The sequence below is a fragment of the Prosopis cineraria genome, unplaced genomic scaffold, assembly GCF_029017545.1.
Source record: "Prosopis cineraria cultivar Desert tree isolate PC_DT_omini unplaced genomic scaffold, ASM2901754v1 PC5, whole genome shotgun sequence".
NCBI lineage: Eukaryota > Viridiplantae > Streptophyta > Magnoliopsida > Fabales > Fabaceae > Prosopis > Prosopis cineraria.
The window spans coordinates 9241904-9261805 of NW_026555336.1; the positions used below are offsets into that span (position 1 = coordinate 9241904).

The following is a 19902-nucleotide window of genomic DNA, read 5'->3' on the forward strand; positions in this document are numbered from 1 at the left end:
ATTGAATTTAGAATTTTGTTTAAAAATTAACCCAAGACTTGAGTCATGACTAGCACATAGGCTAAGCTAATTTAATCCCACTTAGCCTAGAAAACCTTAACTAGTTACACCTCCCACACAAAAGTGTCCCAATCATATAAATTATTTATTCAAATTTAAACCTTTCTCACTAGATTGGAGTGTCAAAAAAATAAAAAAGATCAATCAAATTTAAAAAAAAAAAAAAAGCTTCATATGAAACCATGACTATTAATCTGACATTATACCTTGACTTAAACACCACCATAGTAGACATAACATCATGGAATCCCTTCACACTATCCAACTATTTGTTGTCTATGTCATCTAGTTAGGAATGGTATCTCATCATAAGGAATTTTGACAATAGCCTCATCTAGAAAAAATATCAAGAGAGGAGTGAATCTACTATTGACTTAGTAAGTGCATAAATAACCAAGTGTGCGTAAGGGAAGCAAAGATGCACCAGAGTTTTTCACAAATGATTTTTCATTGTACAATAAAATAATGTCACTATGTTCAATTATTCACATTTCAAATTTTGAAGGATAAAACAATTTTCCAATCTTCATTAGTTAACCAAATTGACAATCATGCCATGGTCATCATATATGCAATCAAAACATTCCTTCAATTAACATATCAATCTTGGTGGGTAATAACCATCCCACCTATTATGCAATATAGATATATATTTCATATACAATAGTAAAGAATAACTATCTCACTTAATACAATATATCATATCTTATTCATTATAATTCATGGGAAGGAATAACCATCTCATCCAATACAACATATCATGTATTATTCCTTATAATCCATAAGGAGGAATAATGATCCTGTGTAAATCTACTGGCGAACAACTTATATATAAAAATAAGGTAAAATGATGATTGAAAAAATAAAAGAATGTAAAATTAATTAAAAACAAGAATAATTGAAATAAAAAATGTTTTTCTCCTATGGAAAATAAACCAATTTATTGTTTAAAAAAACAATTTTTTTAAAACACAAAGTTGATTAGAAACACAAGGAAAAAGAAAAAAAATATAATAATATGTTAGAAGTAGTACTACTAATATTAATTTTAGATTTCAAGAACCATGTCTCATAAATTTTTAAAATAAAAAAATAGACTAGAACAATAATTAAAACTAAATTTTGATTCAAATGCTTATATGATCCAAGAACCACAAATAAAGAGATGAAACAAGTTTTGGATTTGCTTCCCAGACCAATAGACAAGAACATGATCAAAATTTGATGAGACTAGAAAGGACAAATACATGTGAAAATAAAAATTGACACCTTACTATTTATACACTCACATGTTAGGATTGATAATAGAGATCTCCTTTTAGTTACTCTAGGATCCAGCACCAAGTGATTCTCACAGTATCACACGATGCATATGACTATAAATGGGAGTGGTCTTCACGTGGCTAACTAGAGTAAAAGGAAATGCAGGAATTTTGTAAACAAGGTTATGAAACTATATCTGAAAAAAAATAAAAAATGGTGAATTAATTAGAAGGAATAAAGGTTGAAATGAAGAAGAGAGGTGGAAGGAATAACAAACTAATGTGTTGAAAAAATATTTTATATTTAAAAAATCACTTCTCACATTGATTTTTATTAATAATTGACAAGAAAAGTCTAAAATGACCGATGTAAAAAGATCTTCTTGCAATAGTGCAGTAGCATTTTCATAAATAAGTAAACTTTCCTCTCACTTTCTACACTCATTCTTTAGATAGCTAATGTACAACTACTTTCTACACTGGTTATCCCATGACCCGATGTACAACTTTTGCTATTATCTTTTTTAAAAATAAAATTGATTGGCTTTCTACACCAGTTATTTTAAATGACAATTGTAGAATTTTTTGGTTTTTTTAAAAAAGACAGATTAAAAAAATTATTGACTTTCTACACTAGTTATTTAATCAGTTATTTTAAATAATCCATGTACAAAGTTTTCAGTGTTGAAAAAAAAAACATCTTTAAATAAGCAGTTTACAAACTACTTTCTACACTAGTTTCATAGAACCGGTGTAAAAAGTTTGTTATTATTTTAAAAATATATAAAAATATAAATTGATGGACTTTATAGACTAGCTATGCTAAATAACCAATTTGGAAATGTTTTCAGTTTCTTAAAAATAAAAAAAGTTATTGATTTCCTATATAGAGTATATAAAATATAGAACGTTCAAAATAATTTTTTAAAAAAATTAAGGGCTCATTTGTCATTTTACCCATACTAAAATATAACGTTAAAGGTAATTTTGCCTCCACAATATTTTTCTAAAGAATGTTAGACTTCTTGTACTAAATTGTGGGACAATAAGTCTTCTAAAACTTTTTTCATAGAGCAAAATTTCTCTTCTTTTAGTGTAATAACTCAGATAAATAAATTGGAAAAAATAAACTAATTATATATTTTAAGTGCATATTTATTAACTTTTAGAGTAAATTTAGCAAGGTGAATTTGTAGCTTATTGGTAACTATTGTGGGGTTATAGTTATAGGTCTAATATTCGAACCTTTGAGTGCCAAGAAAGGAAATTTTATTTTTGAGCCACAGCTTTTTGAAATTACTATTTTGCCCTCCTAGCTATTAGATATTTTTCTCCCTTCATCTCATCTTATTTTCGTCCGGGCACACCGAGAGAGCAAGCGTGAGAGAGAGTTTCAAGGAGCATCTATCACTTCTATTGTTCTTCCCTCTTGTTGCCGGTGTGGTACTCTGTCTTTCTGTTGCTGCTGCCTTGAATCTATCTCTGGTTTGTTGTTTTTTTCTTGTCCCTGTCTCTGGTTTGCGTGTTCTTCTCCTCCCCTGTTTCACGATGCTTTTTGGTCTCTATTCGGGTGGCTGTTGTGGACACGTGAGGATCTCTTCCTTCCTCCTCCTTCTTATGTGAGTAGCAGCGTCTCCTTCTAGCTATTGTTGGTTAGAGATAAAAAAAAAAAAAAAAAAGATTATCAGATCTCTTCCTCCCTCTTCAATTCTGTGCGTGTGTGTGTGTTAAAGGAATGGTTGCTGCAGTGATAAAGGGTATTGAACTCTCTTTCTTCATTATCTTGTGTGAGTGTTTGAATTATAGAGATTGTGATTTTCCTCTTACTTGGCTACTGTGCGTGTTTGAATTGAGGAGAGGTTTAGGCGAACTGAAATTTCATATTATTAGAGTTAGATGTAGCGTGGGTTTGAATTTTATTTGAGCATTATTTTGATTCAGTTAAAAAGAATGAAATTTAGGATGATTGATTAATCTAAATATTGATGTTGAGAAATTTTGAAAAGGATATAAGGAAGAAGAACTTGGATATAAGTTTAAGATTAAATGTTTGTAAAATATTTAATAAAATGCCTACTAGGAGAGTTTTGATTGATTTTTTTTTTGTGCAATCTTGTTAATCTTACAAGAAGCATGATTGGGCTTAGGGTTTGTTAATTGGTTAATCTTAATTGAGTTTTGTGAAGGAATTTATCTAAAGAATTAATGAGATCTTATCTGAATTTTAGATTATTGAGAGTTATATGGCTTATAATTCTTAATATGTATTATCATTTTGAAATTATATTTGGATACTTGACATTTGTTGGGCAAGAAAATTAAAGGTTATAACTTTTTATTGAATAATTTAGAATATTATACAGTAGGTGTTTGACAAAAAGCCCAAAGAAAGATTATAATTTAATTGAATAATTAACTATGGTTTGAATGTTATGGGAAAAACCTTCATGTGTGAATTGTATTCCTAAAACTTCAAAGTTATTATTGTTAATTATGGTTGAGTGGGTTCTCTCGAAAAGGAATCTTGATAGTTTAAAAATAAAATCTATTAAAATAATGTTATATATTACAGGATGTTTGGAAGAAGGAAAGCTCGATTGGAGTCATAAGAAATGAGTTTTGAGCCTTGAGGATATTACAGGTAAGCGGATAGCGTCCCAACTAACTTATCAATTAAATTCTTTTTTTAAAGATATTTTGTTACATAGATCATTGAATAACAATTATATAATGTATTTAATACTTTATTAATTAAATTATTTTTACCTTGGAAAATTATAAAAAAATGTTGAAGGATATTTGAATTATGGTATGTGTATGTTTTTCTTTATGAAGAATACTTTCAAGATTGATGAGACTATTTTTTTTGAATTATTAAATAAATGCCAACCATGGATGTTAGTCATGAAATTTTATTTTAGCAAGTTTTTAATGCTCAAAACTATTTATGTGAGTTTGATCATGAGAATGAAAATTATATTTCAATAGTAATGATTTTCTTGCATATTTGAAAATGGATTTGAAGGGAATTTTATACAGAATACTGGTTGCTAACGACAGTTTCATTAGCCCTTGGCGTGTTATTGTAAATAACTAGCTAGTTCGATTTTCCTAAGCTCTATTCTCACGTTTATTATTCGTAAGTCTCATATTCACATTTGGTTAGTATTACCCTTATAGACTGTGTATCTATTTTGTTTCATGACTTCAACTGCGTTTGGTTACTTACCCTCGTGAACTGTGTGTTCACATTTGTTTTTGTGGCATAAGTCACGTTTGATTATTTGCCTTCGTGGACTGTGTGTCTACGTTCGTGAATTGTTTTGATAAATCCCTAGAAATTTAAATTTTTATTTAATTAATGATTTCACACTCTAATGGTTTTTAATTATCAAATATTATTATTTTCACTTATGCATTTATGTAATTATTTTGATTTATCAATATCAAATGTTAAAGCTACTTTGTTATTATAGATTTAAATGTTATTGTTATGAAGTTCTTTAAAATTTTTATTCCAAGTTTACAAATGTGTTACATTAAATTGCTTTCTAATTTAATTTATGTAATGGTTATATTTTATTCATTTTGATTCTACAAAATATTATGGTTGTGACGTTATTCACCGAAAAATATTTTTGATCTCAGATAGCTTGTACTTTGTCAAAGCATTCAAGCGATCTGTTATCGAATTGAAGTTGAGACATCATTTTGGTTAAACTTTATTTTTTATGTAAAATTCTAATTTATATATTGTACCTATGTAAATAATATTATAGGTGCTCCACTTAGGTTATGGTAAGGGTCTTTATTTTGTTAAATACTTTGTCCGCCGGCTGGAAGGAGCTGAGCTCCTAATTGTTACAATATCTGTTTGAACATTGATATTATAAAATTTTGAGAAACTCCATTTACAAGGGAAATGTTGCCGAAATTTCCACAAAATATTTAGGCTTCATTTAAGTAACAAGTATAAAAAAAAATAAAAAATTTCTTGAATTAGACTTAAAGGATATGTGTTTAAGTGTGTACCCTATGTCGGTCACTCCCATATTTTCTAGGCGTGATATTTAAAGACCTATAATCTTTTCTATTATTTGCTAATGTGGAATAGTTATAGGGCCCACAATAGTGATAGCAAGGCATTATTGTCTATTTGCTAACATGTTACTTGGATTGATAATACTTCCTTGCCTTTAACGCAACAATATCAAGTGCTCCTTTGTTTAGGTGACTATCAAAAGGAAGTCCTTTGCATTGTTGTTCCCATGGACGTGTTGTTACCTTACTTAATATACACCTGATACTAGAAGGGGTTACCACAATCACCACATCATATACCAAACTGAAGTCGAAGAAAATTATTTAAAATGCTTGGGAACCCAAGACTTATTTGTTAAAACCATTTGAAAATAATAACATATGATAAATTGCACGGCAGAAGATAATTTCTTACATTCATCACCCTCAATGCAAAGGTTTAAAATCAAAGAAACATCATTAGAAGAGGGGCCATGTACTACGGCCTTCACCATATGTGTCGCAATATATGGCATAGAGCCACAGGCTTCCTGTCTATGCCATGCCATGACATGTGGCACCATGCGCCGTGGCGTACATGACATTTTTTACTGTCATATGATAGTTCACAAAAGTAAACTTTCAATGTGAACCATTTTCACATATGACATTTGATCGGAGTAATTCAAGTGCCCATACAAAACTTATTGCATAAGCTAACTAATGAGATAAATTTAGACATGATCCAACGATCCGATCTGAATTTGGATAATTGGGGTGTAAAAAGCTGTTTTTCTTTAAAAGTTCAAGCACTAAAGTGTTCAAATAACATATTTTGTCTCATTAGACCATTTCAAGTTTAGAACTAGGTCCAAAAGGACCATTCCCACCTAATTGACCAATAGCATTATCATTTATACACACATCAAGATTTAGCCAATATATTCATGGCTTTACAACACAAGCATCACATCAAACGTATTCCCACATGCATATTTTCATACAACACAACCCTATCCAAAATCACCTTTCACTATGATTAGGCTAGGATTCACAACTCACCATATAACCACTACTTACACATTCACTATCAAATCTTAGCCCAATATCATCTATTTCATCACATGTAATACACATTCATAGGTATAAGGCTAAGATTTACAAAATCATCATATTTTACAATCAAGCATGCACATGAATCCTATGACAACTTATTCATTTATAACACACAACAAAAGAAAATTCATTACACAAGATCTTGATTTTCACTACCGTAGCACTATTATGTAGGACTTGAGTCTTTCCCTTTTTCTCAGCTTGCCACCCTGACCTATAAAAATGTAACCACAGGGTGAGATAATAATCTTAGTAATAGAATAACTCATTACTACTAACTATCATAAGAAATTGTATACAAGCATTGCATATACATAATCAAATAAATCATATAATTTCACTTTATAAAACACTTTTCATTACAAATTATCACCACTAGCATGATCAACTACCATCTGAACTTTCGTATCACCCCGATCGAAACCATAAGCTCTTATTAGGCCAATACACACTCATTGACTTGAGCACATTTTTAGTGGTAGAATCACCCATACAAAGGTGTTTTTTCCCACTTTCAGACTATGATTTTCCCTATCACACATAATGATTGGGTGTTGTTACTCTAACATTACATCTCACAGATGCTAAGGAGCTATGATCTCTAATACCGCACCCCACATAAGTACTAAGGAGATAATCTCTAACACTATACCTCAATAGGTATTAAGGAGATGACATTCTCTACCATCACACCTTGTCAGGAATTACGGAGAATAATGCCATATAGACTTCTCATTACTTCTCCTTATGAGTGAACTCCTACCCCCATGATCATGGTCATATACAACCAAATAGTTTGAGTTCTAAATCCAGATATAAATAGTTATATAATCACACATTTCATAAAAACCATTTCTTTGAAATCCATTTCCTTAAAATCCTTTTTCATGTACAAACATTTTTTTTTCTTAAAACATACATAATCTAAAGCCATTTCATGCAATAGCTATAATACTCACAAATAGTTATAATAGACAATCAAATAGAAAAAGTTATTCAGTTACCTCAACTTTTCTATCATAAAAAAGGGTTACCCATGAATTTTTCAACAATTAATGCTCCCCCACACACTTTCTCTCTCAATTAACATGTGCAACACATTAATCTATGCACAATTAGCACTATTAGTCACTTAACCAAAATGACCACAAGTACTAATTATCACTAAAAACCACATTTAAGCATTTTCTTCCTTTCACTCAATTAATCTAGGGTCATTACAATCTAATCACCCCTTTCTATCACTTCTACCCATTCTAACCACTTTCTTCCCAATTTCCACTCTCCTCTTCTCTTAGTTTAATGTTAATTTGAGCATACGGCCTTAAAGCTTTATTGTTTAACTCCAAACTAGTTGTAAAACTTTAATTTAATTCTTGAGAATCTTTTTATTATAAAAAGGTAAGAAACAAACCTTTTAAAACTTTTCAATTCAATTTCTCTATAACTTATACTAAGAGAAATTAGTGTAGAATTAAAGCTAAAGGCAGTATGAAACTTATCAGTAAGCTATTAGTCAAAAGTATCTCCTTCGACTTTGAAATTGGATGTCCTAGCAAAGCAAAGGTTCCGTTCCTCTTCTCCATGTGTTTTCACCTCTCCTCTCTAATTTCACGAGCTATATACATATCTATTAACCACTTTTCTATGCCATATACCGTGGTGCATGCAGCTTGTGCGTGGCACATGGCATGGTAAGGGAAATTCTTATTGCGTGTACATGCTTCACTTTGAAACGTGATCCTTTCACTTATATTTTCTCATTCAACATTTCAAATAGTCAAAATACCAAATTGTCATAAAAAATCCTAATCACTTACTAATTTTCTAAGTTACCCCTACTTACTAATTAGTTTTAGAATTAAGAAATCAGGATGTTACACATGTCGCACATCTTATTGGAACAACCTTAGATTTATGACCGTCATGTTAGTATTCATGACCGAGCAAATACCCATACATTCAAGCATGACGATAAGACTATTCTTTTACATCATGCTAAACTAGAAACTAAAGGCAAGAGTTCTCCTAACTCTATAAGTCCAAAATCAAAATGTCATAACCTCCACTTACTAAAAGAGAAGCAATTTGTGCAAAAAAGCAAGGAGGCTAACATTATTCTTGCAATTGTTTCAAAAGTCATTGCCCAACATACATAAACTCCTATACCTATTGAAGTGTCCTAGTTCTTATATGAATTTAAAGATGTGGCACTCGAGGAATTACCTTTAGAATTGCCACCCATGAGAGATATCTAACATGCAATAGACTTAGTTCCCGAATTAAAAGTTCCTACTTTACCACACTACAAAATGAACTTGAAAGATAAAGATGAGCTAAACTAACAAGTTAATGGATTACTTGAGAAAAGATACATCTAGCATAGTCTTAGTGTAACTTCCTCCTATATCCGCTCAATACAGGGGAAAGTTAACCCAATCACCACATTAATCAAAACAATCAGTAATTAAAGAATTTGTTTGGAAAGCTTGGCCCAAGACTCATTTTGCAAAATTATCAAAATCTCAATACACTTGTATAATGCGCAGTGGACACAATCCACAAGCATTTCTATCTTAAATTGCATGCATTAAAAAAACCACAAAATCAAGCTAGAAAATGGACTATGTGCTGCGGCGTGTAATACATACATGACTCTTTGTGTCATGTGCCACGGCGTGAGATACCATGTGCCGCAACACACTAATTCAAATTTTCTGCTGTCATTTGACAACAAAAATGATAAACTTCCAGCATGCACTGTTTTCATATACAATGTCCGATCAGAGTGATTAAAGTGCCCACATGAAGCTTATCTCATAAGCTAGCTAATGAGACAAGCTTGGACACGATCTAATCATTTGATTGAAATTTGCACACCTAGGTGTAAAAAGTCACCTTTTTAAAAAAATTTCACACAGCCAAACACTCAAATTGATCCTTTTCTCTCATTAGAACACATAAGGCCTTGAACTAAGTCTAAAAGGATCTATTACACCTGATTAACCACAATATATCACATATATATACCTATCCCAAAATTTAACCCCTCAATAGTTAATTTTCACATTTCTCAACTTTTCAGAATTTATTACAATTTGACACAACTTGGTTTACTTGGCCCTTTTCTCATCAAAATCACATCTATCTATATTCATAATTTTACCTATGGGCTAAGATTCACCAAAACTCATAACACATACATAATCAAATCTTAGCCCTTGATTCTCATTTCACTACATATATACACAATTGGGCTAAAATTTCACAAAATCACTACATTTTCTCTATTTCACTGCTCAAGGAATGCATACAATCCCCATGGCAACTTATATACACTAAATTCACACTAGATTAATAACTCTAAGTTCATAAGGCTTCAACAATTCTAAGCCAATCCTGATTCTTTTCCTTTTCCCTGATCACTGCTCTATCCTAAAAAACGTAACCATGACGTGAGATAAAAATCTTAATAATAGAATAACTCACTCCTATTGACTATCAAATGTAACTATATGAAAGTAAAGCATAATATATCATTTAACATAACATATATCACATATTCCATTTAAATCTTATCAGCATAGCATATATCACCACTTTCAATGCTTTTCACCACTTTTGTAATATATGTATGATCTCTACCATCTGAATATCCAAATCACCTCTACTCAAAATCATAGGCTCATTTAGACTAACATACAATCTCATTGGCCTTGAGCTCACCTTTAATGGTAGAATCACCCAACTAAAGGTGTTCTATCTCACTTTCAGACTATAATTTCCCCCAATACACATAATAGGGTGTCGTTGACTCCAACACCGTATTACACAAACACTAAAGAGTCCAAAACTTCAACATCACACCTCAATAAGCATTAAGGAGATCATCTCTAACACCGCACCTCAAAGGTACTAAGGAGGTATAATTATCCAACATTGCACCCTATCGGGCACTAAGAAAAATATGCCATATGGTCATATCACCACGTCTCCAGTCAGGTGATCTCCTACCCCTATGATCATGCTTTCCAAACCATTCACAGATTCCCAATCACCACTTTACTCATACATGTACATATACACATTTTTATATCAGATTTCATTACTCATTTAACTAAAACCCCTTTTTATGAAATAAAAATTTAGTGCTGCAAAATATGCATGATTCAAAATAATTTCATGTACTACATACCATACTCACACACAGTTATAATAAATAGTAAAAAAAAAGAGTTATTCGGTTACCTCAACCCTTCTGTCATTAGAAAAGTTACCCGTGGATTTCAATTTCCACAACAGCTTGTTACAAGCTTTCTTTCTCCACTCACATGCTTGATATGCCAATCTAAGTACAATTGGCATAGTTTAGTCAATTAGTTCAATTTGACCAAAAGTATAAAATTACTACTTGTGACTATATTTAGTTATATATTCTTTTTCATTAATCTACTCTAGGTTTATTACTATTTGATTACTACTTCACATCGCCTTAATTGGTTTCATTTCACTCAAACAGAATTTTCACCCTAAAATCCTCTTGATTTAGGGCCAAATCGAGCCTACGGGTTCAAAGCTCTATCATTTGGCTTTAAACCAGTCATAAAGCTCTAACTTAACTCTCGAGAACCTTTTTATTACTATTGGGTAATAATCAAATTGTTAAAATTTCATCGATTCAATTTCTCTATAACTCATATTCAGAGAATTTTGGATAGAATAGAAGGTAAGGGCTATATGTAGCTTACCTAATAAGTTACCAATCAAAAGCACCTTTCATGGTTTTGGAATAGCTTTCCCTAACAGACCTTAGCTTTCTTTCCTCTCCTTTAATGTGTTTTTAGATTTTCCTCCCTAAAATTCACCCAAAATTCATAACTTATGGGGTCATTTTCTGATTCATACACTACGGTGCATGCATTACAACCTGTGACACATGGCATAGTGAAAATAATTCTTACCATGCATAGTGAGAATAATTCTCACCATGCACACTTGCTTCAACTCAAAACACGATCCTTCTACTCGTGTCTATTCATTTAACATCCTAATGAGTCAAATCATTATATAATTATCTAAATGTCTAATCCTAAACTAATCACTACTTTACCCTCGATTAATAGCTAATCACAGGATTAAGAAATTCAGGATGTTACACTTAGCCTATGTGCTATACCTTCCCTCTTAACCCCAAAGAAAGATGACTTGGAGGATGTGTGTGGATAGCCAAGCCATTAATAAATAACCATTAAGTATTGATTTCCAATCCTTAAGCTTGACAACATGCTGGACTTAGTTTATGGGTCTACTTGGTTTTCCAAAATTGATCTTCGAAGTGGGTATCATCAAATTGGGATTAAGCCTGGGGATGAATGGAAAACTGCATTCAAGACCCAGGATGGATTATATGAATGGTTAGTTATGCCTTTTGACTTAACAAATGACCCTAGCACCTTTATAAGAGTTATGACTCACTTACTTCAACCTTACTTGGGAAAATTCTTGGTTGTATATACTTTGATGACTTACTAATATTTAGCAAATCTAGGGACGACTACTTAGTCTATGTCTAGTAGGTTTTCCTTATTTTGCGTAAGGAACAATTCTATATTAACCTCCCTAAATGTTCCTTCTTATAGGGCCAAGTCACTTTTCTTGGATTCATTATTTCTAAACATGTCCTATCTACTGATCCAGATAGGGTTAAGCCTATCTGAGAATGGTTTGAACCAAGGACCCTCCATGAAATAAGAAGCTTTCATGGCTTAACATCCTTCTATAGATGTTTTATATGAGACTTTATTACCATCATGACACCCATAACTGATTTCCTGAAGAAAAAAAAATTGGACTTTTGCAGCATCCAAGGTTTTCCAAACCATTAAAGAAAAGTTGTCAGGTTCCCCCGTTTTGTACTACCTAATTTTCATAAGTGCTTTGAGGTTGCCTGTGATGCCTCAAGTATAGGAATTGGAGGCATCTTTAGCCAAGAAGGCTACCTAATAGCATTCTTTAGTGATAAACTCAATGAAACAAGGCAAAGGTACTCAATGTATGACAAGGAATTCTATGCCATTGTTCATTCACTTAAGCATAGGAAGTACTATCTCTTACCTTAATGATTTGTTCTATATTCTAACCACCAAGAACTTAAATTCTTAAGGTCTTAAAGGCACTTGAATGCCAAACATGCTAAATGGGTTGAATTTATGTAAGAATTCACTTTCATTGTAAAGCATCGAGCTAGAGTTCAGAATAAGCTGGCTGATGCCTTGAGCAGAAGAATCCACCTTCTAAACACATTAATCGTTATTGTTATTAGGGATTCAAGAGACTGAAGGATGATTACACCTTCTACCTATCTTTTGACTTATATATCGAGAAGTTAATGATAGCCATCATTGTGAACATGTAGACTTCTTGTTCCTTGATGGGTACTTATTTTGAGGTCTAGACTGTGTATCCTCATACTTCAATGCATGATTTTCTCATCTAGGAATTACATGTCGGCAGTTTAGTTGGAAATTTTGGTATTCAAAAAATCATAACTTTAATAGATGATAGGTTTTACTAGCCCTCCCTCAAGCAAGACATTAATAGGATCCTAGTTTAATGTCTCACATGCCATACTGCTTAGGCAAAAAAAGAAATACAAGGTGGTATATGCCCTTACCAATCCTCGAGGCACCTTGGAAGGATATTAGTATAGACTTTGTATTAGGTTTGCCTAAGACAGTGTAAGGGCATGATTTGGTTCTAGCTGTCATCAATTATTTCTCAAAAATGGCTCACTTCGTACCATATAGCAAGACCACCGATGCCTCCCATCTCATGTAAAGTCCCTACTCAATTCAAACTTTACCATTCAACTCATACACAACACAATACAACATCAGAGTAAAGGCTCTCAAATTATTTTCAAAATATAGAATCCCGACATCATAAAACAAATGTTCAAATAAGAGGGGTAATAGAAGCATAAACATATAACTCAAGACTTAAAGAGGCACAAAAACTTTTCTATGATATGTGCCATGCACCGTGGCTTGTACCACCATGTTCCATAGCATGTGGTATAGAGTAACCTATTTTTGTTTATGCCATGAGCTACAGTGTGGCACACATTGCACCATGGTGCATATGACAGCAATTAATAACTTAGAAGACAAACTTTCACCATGCGTCATTTCCACAACTACCATTTCCACATAAAGCTTATAATGTAATCTATCTAATGAGATGAATTTGGACTCGATCCGAAGGTCCGATCTAAAATTAGACACCTAGATGCAAAAAGCTACTTTTCTTTTAAAAACTTACACCTTAAGTACTCAATTCTCATTCCTTATCCCATTAGACTACTTCAACCATTGAATCAAGTTTAAAAGGATAATATACATCTGACTAACACTTCTAATCACATATATCATATCAATTACTCAAATTGACCTCTCAATGCCACATTACACACTTGTAGACTTATATGAGGCACATTACATACAACACAAATACACATAAACATGTTTTACTTTTAACAATCTGACTCTTATATATGGGGCTCCACCTCACCATATGGTTAGAAATTACAATATACTTGACTCTTCTAAATAGGGCTCAGCCTTACCATTTGTGTCGAGATCTCACATACACACATAATCATCACATCAATTTACATATAAACAAGTAGAACAAGTTACATATGATATACAGTTGCTTGATTAGCATCTAGGCCTACCCACGTACCCATCACTAGGGTACCCTCAATGAGATGTAACATCATATATATGTACAAACAAGTTTTCAACCACAATTCATATACACATTCATATTCTCATATTCACATACACTTATATATCCTAGTTGGCAACTCAAATTTTAACTACAAATTTATACATTCATTCTTTATAATTAGTAGTCATACCACTACCAAGTGAGGCTACTCTTTCCTCGCTTCCTTTCCCGACCTTCTCATGCTCTCTTCACTTGTGTACAAAAGTAACAGAGACATACATCCCAATAACTCAAAAGTAACCCTAATTATTGATTAGTAAGCAAAATTATAAACAAGAAATAAAGCAACAAGTGTTTAGTAAAATAGTATAGTATGTATACACACAAATTCATAATCATTAATCTATAATACTTATACTCATGCATTTCTGGTTCCATCTTATGGAGCAATCTTTATGCTTAGACCAGAACTTTCGTCACATGGAATAGGGCCCACATACCTCTATTCAAACTAATTAATCCTTTTCACATATGGGTGGTCTCTTAAGTTCGTCGTGATAGAGTCAAGCTCTATGCTCAAGATCTTCAAGACTTCCTAACCTTACATAGAGTAAGACCATGACCCCGACCCTAGTCTAGGGTATGCTCGTGGATCATTATCCTAGGTCCATTGTGGAAAAGTCAAGCTCTACGCTCGAGATCATGAAGATCTCCTAAGTATGTCGTGGTGGACTCAACCTCTACGCTCTAGATTATCAGGACTTCCTAGACTTACTTGGAGTAAGGCTGTGTCCCACTACCATAATCTAAGGTATACTCGTGAATGCAATGCACATGTCTACATATGTCACTTTAAATTCATTTCATACATTACTCACATACCCACATGCATACTCTTTCACAATATTGCTACTCTATCAATTTATAACACAATGTACATAGTTATATAAAAAAATTGTAAACAATTTCACAAATGAATAAGTAAAAGGGTTACTCCAGATACCTTTAACCCTTACTACTAAGGGTTACTAATCACAGAGGACTTTGAAGGTGCAAATTCTCATGAGCAACTTCCCAAATGCTCAATCTACACAACATAATGTTCTCAAGTCAATTCTCAACACTTAATATAAGCATTGATTTAGCTAAACTAAATCCCTTAACACACTAACCAGTTCAATTAGACCCCTTTGAGTTCATAAGTCCACTGTCTATAGTCATTAGCCCTATAAACTACTCAAATGATCATAACAACCTCCTAACTCATTTATTCACCCAATTTCACCATTTTAAGCTAACTTTCTAGGTTAATTGAGCCTAAATCCTCAAACTTTAACCATTTAACTTTGAACTAGTCATAAAACTTTAGTTCCATATTTAATGGCCTTTTTAAGCATTTCCTTTAGATCTAACACCTTAAACCTTCCTGATTTGATTTATCAACAGATCAAATTCAATGAAAGTAGAATAGAAATGAATCTTAAGGCTGTATGATACTTACCTGACAAGTCACTAGTTGAAGAAAACTCTCGAGCTCTAAATATTTGATGCCTTAGCAGATATGAACTCCTCCCCTTTCTATTTATATTTTCTCTTCTTTCCTCTTCTAATTTCACACCTTTAGACTTAAATTTTAAGCAAAAATCTATACCATGTCCCGCGGCGTATGTAGCCTCCATCACAACACATGGCACAGTAAGAAAACTCTCACTGCTGCTCGAGCGTTTCTCCCTAAATTGTCATTCTACCCTTCAATCTTGTCAACATAACATCCAAATGACACAAAACATTAACTTAACATCTAAACCACAATCAATCTAATAACTATTAATTTACCCTTGATTGGAAACTAGTTTTTCTAAATTAAAACTCAGGATGTTACATCTCGCTAAGCTATTTTTTTTTAGAGATCATTCGTCTTCATCCACTTCTATAGTTTTGGATAGGGATGTCAAATTTGTTAGTTATGTTTAGAAGACCCTTTAGAAGCTCCTTCATATTCAATTAAAGTTCTCTTCTACCTTTCATCCTCAAATTGATGGTCAAACTGAAATCACTAATTGTAATTTAGGTGACTTGCTCAAGAGTCTAATCGGTAATAAACTGGGAAATTAGGATTTAGTATTTTTGATTGTAGAGTTTGCCTATAATAATTCAGTCAATCGATCCACTAGTAAGCATCCATTTTAAATTGTTCAAGGGTACAACCCCAAACAACCTATTAACCTCTTACCTATCTCTCTCATGACTTGTACATTTGAATCACCTAAACCTTTTACCCATCGCCTTCACAATCTTCATATTGAGATTAGTTGTAAGTTAGCAATGAGTCATTATGCATATAAATTAACTACCAATGCACAATATTGTTCTCAAGAATTTGATGTTAGAGACTATGCTATTGGTCGCATATGCCCAAAGTGTTACCTAAGAAATTCGCTTAAGAAGTTACATTTTAATGGTTCTAGCACTTTTCACATTTAAAAAAAACTAAGGCCTAATATTTATTTGTTAGATTCACCTCTAAATATGTCTATCAGTCGAGTATTTAATGTCGAAAATCTTGCTCCTTACAAGGTACTTTTAAGCCACCCTTTTTGCTCTCTATAGGTACACAACCCTACCATGCCCAAATTTCATCATTTCCTATTGTTACGCCATCTACCAACCCCATTGATACTGTCATGGATGAACAAATGATTATCACTCAAGTAGGTCCTGTCTAACAATACTATATCCTTTGAAAGGGTCATTTGGATTTATATGCCATGTGGATCACTACATAGGAGTTATGTACCATTGACTCCTCTTTGTTCAACAACTACTAACTATTTACCTCTCTGGTAGAGAGTTTTTCAACTGGGGGAAATGATGGGAACTATATTTGATTTGGTTTAGTGTTTATCAAGATTTGATTTAGTATTTAGGGATTGTTAGTATTTCTTTAGTATCTTAGATTTATTTTATCTTTAAGTATTATTTTAAATAAAATAAAATATCTAGACTAGCTAGATACCTTATCTTCTTTGAAATTATGATTTGATTTAGATTTAAATTTATTATTATTTTAATTAATTTTAGGGCTCTATAAATAGTCTTAAGTTTCTTCAATTGTATTTTGTTTTGCATCTAAATAAGAATTATACAGTTTTTCTCTCCATCTTTCTTTCTCTCTTCTCTCTCTTCCCCTTTCCTCTTTCCTATTTCATATCACTAATTAGGGTATATGAGACCTCAGAGATTTGAGAGTGTAGGAAGCCATGGTCCTAGAGTGAGTACTGTGATCTTTAGCTAGATCACACCTCACAATTGGTGAGCTTGAGTAGTCCAGTCACACGGACAGAGCCCTAATTGATATTCTAACTCACAGTTTTAATCAGAGAAAATAAGGAAGGTATAAGGATGGTTTAATCATGCATATGTATTTATTTGATGTGTCACATGGTTGTTAAGTTTGTAACAAGTTATGATAGTGAATGTGTATTTGTCACATGATTACCTGTATTGTGGCAATGTGTATGGAACTAATGAATTAGGTCATTGTCTCATGTTTGTATGTCTTATAGCAATGTACTATGTTGTTTGAGATGTGAAACATGAAAATGAATTAATTTGAGAAGTGATAGTTTGTGTTACATGTAATAGAATATTTTAGGTAACCAACCCTTTTTTTATGTGTTTAGATCAATAGATGTACAACTATATAGGATAAGTGTACCATGGTTACTAAGTGGCTAAACTTACCCTTCTATTTTAATATTTTACAGGTTCTAGCTCTGGTATGAAAAGGAAAAAAGCTCTAGAGGCTTAGGAATCTATGATTCCTACTATAAAGCCTCTTACCTAGATTCATTTTGTGTAATAGATAATATATTGCCAATTAGGATGCATTTTATTTACACTTGCACTATATTGTTAATGAATTGGAGATGTATTTTGGGCTTAGGAATGTTTTATGTAAATTGTTAAAAAATCAATAAGGCCAAAATACTAGTACAAGTGTAGAAACTATTATCATATTGTTGAATTTGATAATGATTGAATCATGCAGTGCTACAACCTCCCCCTTTTGTTCTTGTTATTAAAGGGGTTTAGGAGTAAAAATTTGATAGGGATGAGTATATGTGTATGTGGCGTGTTGTACAAGTAGTCCTAAGTCTTTAAAGTGTGTTCTAGGTGTTAGGAATTGCTTTTAGCATATGTATGGTGTTTTAGACACCCTAGAGTAATGAAAATTGAGAAAAGTTATGAAAATGTGTTTAGGCGTAGAACTTTCTTGTGTGTGACTTAATTTAGAAGTAAACCTTATGCCACTAGCTAATTTATAAAAAGAGCTTCCTATAGACACCTAGACTACCTTATTCTAACGTATGATGGAGAAAAGGGGAACATTAAAAGTTTCTTGAGTTTGTTGTCAAATGATAACAAAACTGCTATTTGAAAACATGTAACACATCACAGTGAATAGTGACTATGACATAACCCGTGGCACAGGAAAGGGGCAGCTGTAGAGCATGTGCACAAGCCATGATACATTCCTCTGTTTTTCATGTCTTGTAAATTTTCAACTATTTTTGAGTATTTTCACTCCTCCAAGGTATCCCATACTTTTGGAACATTTTTCTACTTTGATTTGAGGTTGATTAAATGATGTTTAAGTGATTTGTGATTTGTGAAAACTTGGGATTCCATTTCTACAAATTACAAACTTGGTAATCTAATTTAGGTTAATCTAAAGATTACTTTGGATTTAAGTGTTAATTGTGATTAAGTAAGGGGGATATTTCATGAAACACTTATAGAAAACTTATCAATTCAAGAAAATACTATAGGCATATGATTTTGGTCTTTTGAAGTAGTCTTAGCAGTGGTTATGTCTTGATCTAGTCTTTCTACCTTTTGCTTTAGCTCTTTAATGTACTTTATTGCATCCAATGTGATTGTCGTTTTATCTATCTTGATAATCTCACTATTTCATTGAAAGGTGATGTGAAAAGGTACATAAAGTATAGAAAAAAGGCTATCTTGATACATTGATTGGATTGTTTTCTCTTTTTTGCTATCTGGGAAGGCTATTTAATTCTAGTATTTATCAATAAAAAGACATGGCTTAATAAGTAATTCAGATTGGTGGCTAGTTCATTTTGGTGATATCTGAATGGGTTATGCCTTTTTCAGTGAAATATAGGATTCTTAGTTCTGATTGATTGATGTACGATTGCATGAATGCTCATTTTAAATCATTATGCAATAAATCTTGATTCTTTATAGAGTAGATAACTAAATCATTTTCCTGAACAATGTCCTTTTAAAGATATGCCTCCATGATATGGTCAAAACTGTGAAACTATGGTGAAGGTTGATAAGATTATTGCTAGAGATGTTTGCTTGCCTTTAAGCAGTGTATTATATAACTAGAGATGTTTATGTGCATAAAAAGTAGCCACTTTATGGAGTGAATGAAAAAACCCTGCTTCTTAAGTATATTTGAGAGTGAGAGAGAGAGAGAGAGAGGAAAATCTTTTAAGCAAATAGGCTAGTTTATTTGACAACATTCAAGTGGTAGCTGCTTTTATAATTATAAACCATATATGCTATGTTTAAGTTATGCTAAGCATGATGAATCGAGGATTATGGAAAACCTTAATAACACAATATTCTAGTTATAAGTGTTCAAGGATTATGGAAAAACTACTAGTTAAGGTCCTTAGTG

General features: G+C 32.3%; 1 long non-coding RNA gene across 1 annotated transcript; it reads left to right on the forward strand.

Annotated features, from left to right (window-relative positions):
• Nucleotides 1-2674: 2674 nt before the first annotated feature.
• LOC129311535 (uncharacterized) lies at nucleotides 2675-18250 on the forward strand. Its single transcript, XR_008593307.1, has 3 exons — nucleotides 2675-2941; nucleotides 3895-3963; nucleotides 17957-18250. It is a non-coding gene; the product is annotated as an uncharacterized LOC129311535 (long non-coding RNA).
• The last annotated feature ends 1652 nt before the right edge of the window (nucleotides 18251-19902 follow it).